Genomic DNA, 7,480 nt, shown 5'->3' with positions numbered 1-7,480 from the left:
ATGAGTCCTTCTAACCCTTTTCATACAAATTCTTCTATTTCTCCAAAACCTTTTGGTTTGCAAGTAGGCTTCTACAAAGGTTTATGCCCTAATAGAGTTGTGGATATCGAAGCTAGCATTACATCTAAAATCCAAGAGCATTTTCTTAAAGATCCAACTCTTCTTCCGGCCATACTTCGTATGCAATTTCATGATTGTTTTGTCCATGTATGTACAAATCATTTTCAACCATTCTATTGAATTTGTTATCCTCTATGGTGACAATATGATTATAAATAGTTTCACATTAGTAATTTAGTATGTTTCATAATTTACAACCTATCATTTATTAGATAGCGGCTTAATTTTATTATTATTATTATTATTATTATTATTATTATTATTATTATTATTATTATATGGTTACTTAATAAACTAATAACTCTTTCATGTTTGATTCAATTAGGGATGTGACGCATCAATATTACTTGATGGACCTTCGACTGAGAAATTTGCCGGCCTTAATTTGAGTGTTAGAGGATACGAGTTTATTGACTCTTTGAAGGATGTAGCAGAAGAAGAATGCCCAGGGTTGTTTCTTGCGCTGATATCATCGCTATTGCTACTAAAGAGCTTATCAAGATGGTAAGTTAAATATATCATGCTCTTAAATTATTTCTAAATGTTGTTTATCAAACTGCTACATAATTTTTGTCAATCTTCAGTATCAAAAATTAATTATATTATGGATCTTTATTTTTTTAATAGGGTGGAGGACCAGATTATTTAGTACAAACGGGGAGAAAAGATGGACTTATATCTGAAGCCCAGGATGTGAGCCTACCAAGCCCCTTCGGATCTGTCAGACAAAGTATATTAGCCTTTGCTGACAAAAACTTTTCTCCAGAAGAAATGGTTGCTCTTTTTGGTAAGTTTATTACTTTATACTTCCTTCGTTCTTTTTTACTTGACCTATTTCTTTTATCACGCTTGTTATTACAAATCTTTAAAAATTAATAACTTTAATTTTCATAAGTGAAAATTATAAAAGTTATATATTATGATAGTACTTATTGAGACAAATTCAAAAATATCCCCCATGAATTCACAAAAGACAGTCAAAAAAGAGGTAGTAAATAGTGTAAAAGTCAAAACGGGTCAACTAAAAAGAAACGGAGGAAGTTTTTTTTACTTTATCATGTTAGTTTGTAATGTTTTTTTTATTTTTATTTTTTTACTTTACAAATCAAAAGAAATTACTACCTCCGTTTCATATTATTGCAACGATTTGACATAAATTAGAGAGGAAAAATGTCTAATTGTTGCAAATAATATGAAACGGAGGTAGTAATCACCTAAATCGTGCAAGTTTCTAAGCTCAAAGCATTTTGCTAAAATTATTTTAGGTTCAATTTGGTTGAAATGATTTTGGTTAGGGAAGCAAAGAAAGTAAAAGATTTTAATTATGTCCTCGTGTTTTGTTTTAATACTAAAGGAGGTAGAGTTTTCCTTATTAACAACCAAGGGCTTATTCGGCATCGTTTTTTGTTTTCAGTTTTCTATATTTTTTTAAAAACAAAAAACTAAAAACTAAAAACAAGAAAAAGATATTTCCACTTTTTTTAAAAACTAAAAACTAAAAACAAAAAACACCCAAAACCTAAAAATCGACAATCGAGAAGAGAGGGGAAAGGGACGGGCCGAGGTTCCTTGGTTTCGAGGGAGGGTGCGCAGGGTTTCGAGGGTGGAATACGCGTGGATGGGGTGGCTGGAAATTGATAAGATTTTTGGAAGGGTGGCCGTAATTCGAGAAGGGAGGGGAAAGGAAAGTGGTTTGGAGGTGTTCGGGGAAGGAATGAGGAAGGGGAAGTGGTAAAGGGAGGTTGGCAGGGAAGGGGCAGCTGGAAAGGGAAGTAGGGCGGGGAGGGGAGCTCCCCGGAAATGGGAGCGAGGCCTGAATTCTTTTTTCTTTTCTTTTTTTTTTTTTTGACGGGGAGGCCTAAATTCATGGAGGGGTAAAGGGAAGAAGAAGAAAGGGAAAAAAAAGGGATTTTTTTTTTAAAATTTAAGTTTTTTTTAAATTTAAATTTTTTTTGGACAAATGAAAACGCAACACGTGGCAAGTGACCTGCTGTTTTAGGTTAGGTGACCTATTTGGCCTAATAAAATAGAACACCCCCCAAAGCTTGAATTATTCTAGAATAATTAAAAGGTTGGATTATTAAAAATAAATACGTTAAAGGTTGGATTATTTAAATCAAATTTTCCTACTTAGTAATCCTCAGAAAAATTTGTAGATTACACATGTCAGCACCACATAAAAAAAATTCCGCCAAAAATATTGTTTTTTTTTCTATTATAATTTTTTTCTATATATATTTTTTTAAAAAAATCAAAATAGTTTCAAAACTTGATATGTAAAAGCAATAATAACTAAAAGCTAATTTTATCAGGATAAAAAGATAAAATAGATAATTTTAATTTTAACATATACAATCATATGTCTAATTTGACCGAATCAAAAAAAGAAAGGTTTTTACATATTAATAATTTCAGATATTGATCTACTAAATAAATCAACAATCAAAATTAATTTTTCATATTATATATAAAAATAATCCAACTATGTATTAATTGAAAAAATTGAGCATAGCTCGAGCATTAACTAGTTAACTATAGAGGTAATGTTACATGCATCCTTAAAATAGTACAAAATATAAATTTTAAAATTTATGACAAAATGATGCGTAGACTAATTTGATTAATGCTTACTTACTCGCAATATTTTCTTTTTTAGCCTATTTATGCAACTTTCTTAGGACCATTAACATTTCTCTAAAAAATAATGGAGCTTTTTTTTTTGAAACGTTTCTTATAAATAACATATTATCCTACATTCCTACTAATCATATTCAAATAAGGATAACTAAAAGAAATAAAATAAACAACCACCGACCTATCATTAATTGATGAGAACATTTCAGTTATATTACAGTTTTTGGTGTATTGCAAATATCATATCATATCACTAATATATAAAGCCGGTCATGGTCAATTTTATAGGGGTTACTTTGGTGTGGCTAGTCGCACACAAAATGCATTGTTATTTAATTTATTAAAAAAAAAAATTACAGAATCTGTAAAAATAAGTTTTAACCAGTAAAAATAATTTAATTTCAATAAAAATAATTTCAAGTCAATAATAACATAGATATCTATTTACAAACCAAATTACAAAAAGTAAACTCCATATGCTATCGTATGTGTAAATATCCTTCATTATCAGAACGAATTATTTGACCGTATTTAACATTCAAATAAAAATGTTATCATACAATTTTATCAACCATTTGGGCATCGCCCGGACATACAACTAGTTATGAAATAAAAGGAGTATTTAATTGATAATCAGAGATCAAGTCAGAGAAAACAATGAAATAGATTATTTGATCAAAAGTTTGGGGTCGTCACAACTAGTAAGATATCAGAGTTTATATCTAAATATTTATATTTACTTTAGTTTATCTCTATTTACTTGCTCCATTCATAATTTTTTTTTCTCTGTATAATTTTTTTGTACAAATTAATGGTTAGAAGGAAAATAAATTATACATATTTTTTTTATGAAGTTTTGTACAAATGGTTAGAACCTAGAAGGAAAGTATGTATTTTTTTCACCGTTAAAGCCAATCAATTGGTAAAGTGATAATGTTCAATGCAAATTGCAAAACAATATCGATAAGTACACTATTTGTGGCTTTTGTGCTTTTGCTATTGTGTTAAAAAAAAAAAATAAAAAAAAAACCTATTTGACTATTACTAGTTTACTACAACCACAACTTGAAACAACCTACTCCGTAACTTTTTAATGTTGACCGTACAACAAATTTTATTTTATTTTAAATAATACATAGTAGCTTTTTTGAAATGAATAAATATCATACGTTGTATGGGACCTAAATTAGTTCATATGAATATATGATCTATGTTGTTACGATAATAATACACTTTGAATCAGGTGCACACACGGTTGGAATTTGAATTTCGCAATGTATTTTCTTCCAAGATCGTTTGTACCAAGGGACAAGCCAATTTGACCCAAAAATGGATCCAAACCTTCGTCGACAATTGATTCCTACTAGTCCTCAAGGCACCAATTCAAACAACTTCACCTTTCTTGATCAAAATTCACAAAGCTCGAACAAATTTGACAACTCTTTCTTTGATCAAATTCTCAAGCAACGAGGAATCCTCGAAATTGACCAAGAATTAGCTCGTGATCCTCGAACTAGGGGCTTTGTTTTAAGATTTGCTCGAAATGCTGCTTTATTCAATGCAAAATTTGCAAGTGTTATGGTTAAAATGCAAGCCCTTGACGTCCTCCTTGGCGATCAAGGCCAAATAAGGAAGGTTTGTAGTAAGGTAAATTAATCTAAGGCTCTAAGATCAGAGTCGAAACTCACGAGTACAAAACGTTACTTGTATCTACTGAGAGTGAGAGATAGTTCAAGTAGTTAGAACACAAGTTAATGTGGTACTGTATGTATTTAGGCTTGTTTGATTTTTAAGTTGAGCTACATTGTGTATTGAGTATGGAAATTTTATCTATCTATTACTTGAATAAAAGTTGTACGAAGTATGACTTTTTAATGCAGTCAAATAAAGAATTTGATCCCAATATTGTCAAAGTATTAACTATAAAGTTATTCTTGACCTTTTGGTATTTTGTTTTGATAAAAAAAAAAAATAAATAAAAATGATCACGAAACAAGCCCTAAATTAATTGATCCACTTTAATTTCATACTTTGTAATAGATATCACTAGATGAAGCCTGTGCAATACACAGTTTGTTTGAATTTTTAAAAATAATTATATATATATATATATATATATATATATATATATATATATATATATATATATGTGTGTGTGTGTGTGTGCGCGCTAAAATTTGTTATATATTTAGATAAAATTCCTGATATCAAAAGACAATATTTTATATTTAATTAATTTAAACTGAAAAATCTCATTCGCCAATTTTACTTACGTGTCATTTAAATTTATTTAATCTAAAAGAAATTAATAATCTCATATTTAATTGGCTACCACTAAAATTTATTATCCTACCTGACACGCAGAAAAAATTAAATCCTACGTGGCTCTCTAAAAACTCGGGAAAAAACTCCCCTTTATATATATAACTAGTTTTGTGCCCCGTGCGATGCCCGAGTTGTTTTTATTAAATTTTAAAATAAATTTTTAATATATATGTCAAATTTTAAAATATATCATTGATACAAAATTAGTTAGCAATTGAAGTGCTTTTGTAACGATTTGCTATTTAGTAGGTATGTAATGACTAATAATTATATTGGTGAAAATGTTCGATTAAATACATATAAAAAAAAATGTTCAAAACCCGTTGGGTTGTCTTGAACTTAAAACTTTGGGCAAGAGTTGAACATTTCTTGGCCCGTAACCTAAAGTGACCTGATCCGAGATAACTTGTGACCTGACCCGGCCCTGATTAATGGGTCTCATAGTAATAAAATTACATTAGATTGTGAAGTATAATGAACTATTAACTCGCTATCTTTCTTTTACAATTTTTTAATACTTCAATTACCTCACTTATCTCTTATTTTATTTAAGTCAATTAAATTATCTAAAATTATGTGTCGGTCAAAGTGTAAGACTTATTAAAACACGGAGGGAGTAAGAAATAATTTACCAAAACTATGGTTCTCTTCAGATAATCGGTTTTTGTTAAGACAAATTTTAGATTAATTATAACAAATCTTTGTACCTGCAATGGCATTTTAAAGTATTAACTTTATATGACCTTTTCCGCCAATTTAGGATTAATTTATAGTTGTATTTATATAATTATTGTCGTACTAGATTCTTCATGTATAGTATAGACGTGTTGGACTTACCATGTTAAATCTCAAAATAGTTTATTCTTTCATTGATAAATTGTCCCTTTTCAAAGGTTAATTAAATCACCGAGTTTGACCTTAAATAGATGAATGTGGAGAGCTCATTTGTGAAAGGGTCGGATTATTCGTTAGAGTTAACAAGAAAAAGACCCGGTCTATTTCGTCAACGGCAATGTTGAATTGGGCCAAGTTACCGACATTTAAAATTAAATACTCGTATCAAGTTTATTACAAATATTGGGAGATGACAATCCAAAGGCCCATGATTTTTTTTAATAAGAGATAAAATTATGCCATATTTCAAACATTATTAGTTTATTACTTTCTCTATTTTTTTTAACATGTCTAATACAAATCTATTATCATATAACTAATATATAAAACAAAACTTTTAGCCAGGCTACGAGACAGTGACACTTGGCGTTTCAACTTTTCGCCAATCGCCAAGTGTCGCGCCACGTTGGATATATTTAGATAGATTTCATAGTATAAAAAAAATTAGTTTAAAATTCTATTTTCAATCAAACTTGGATAGAATTTTAGGATAAAATTGTTAGTTTAGAGTTTTAATTTCGATAAAATACAAATATTTCAGATGTAAAAATTGAAAAATAATTTTATTCAAAACAAATATAAGATTATAATTATCATATACATTTATTTTTTATATCATAGTATTTTTTTTGGAGCGAAGGAAGTAGTTCAAAACATAAACATCCATTTTTAATATATACTAATCGGTTAGAATAATACATATTGAAAAGTAATAAATATGAGAGAAAAACAATAATAAAAAAGTAGTAATGGGTTTGAGTGGAGACCATAAAAAGAGAAAAATATAATATTAAAAAAGAAGTGTACCACTTATTAAAACATAGAGAGAATACTTTATCTTTTTTTTTTTTTTACGAACTTACCTAGCTAGAATTGATTGATGATAACTTACTATCCACGATATCTAAATTAACTGGTTAGTAATAATAAGCCCTTTGATTTAATTACGTGTTTGTACAATTGTACCTTCATGGGGGTATGTATAAAAGGTTATGTAATAGGTCAAATGATGGGTCAATAATTGACTATCTAATTTCTTTTTGTCGTTTTAGATCCAAATTAAAAATACTACTTAATAAGATTTTAAATTTCATAGCTCGTGAATAAAAGAAAAATGAATCCAATAATTGATGTGCTCATTCTATGAATCCCTAACAAATCAACATCAATCGTTATGTAGTTAGATCACATTCATAGGAATGATAGAAACATACATTATTATGAGAAGTGGAAGAACTCAAAGTTAGCCGTCCTCTTAAAAATACTCCATTGCACGTCTAAAATAACATGAATACTGGAGTCGTGCATGCCACTTTATTTAACGATCCATCAACATTTTTTTTTTTTTGGAAAAACTATTCTTTCTTTATCATCATATATATACATTGCATGCATAACATCATACTACAACATCGACCTCCATATTAAAGCTCTAATATTATCTACTAGTTCCTCGAAGGAGCTAAAAAAATTTTAAAAAATAAAAAATTACAAAAAACAAGAAAAA

The 7,480-nt window shown here is 28.8% G+C and overlaps 1 pseudogene; it reads left to right on the top strand.

Moving 5' to 3' along the window:
- LOC145575610 (peroxidase 57-like) lies at positions 1-4,410 on the top strand (annotated as a pseudogene).
- The last annotated feature ends 3,070 nt before the right edge of the window (positions 4,411-7,480 follow it).

The sequence above is a fragment of the Chenopodium album genome, chromosome 13, assembly GCF_948465745.1.
Source record: "Chenopodium album chromosome 13, dcCheAlbu1.1, whole genome shotgun sequence".
Classification (NCBI taxonomy): domain Eukaryota; kingdom Viridiplantae; phylum Streptophyta; class Magnoliopsida; order Caryophyllales; family Amaranthaceae; genus Chenopodium; species Chenopodium album.
The sequence above is the reverse complement of the archived record's forward strand: the minus strand, read 5'-3'. Positions and strand labels throughout refer to the sequence as shown.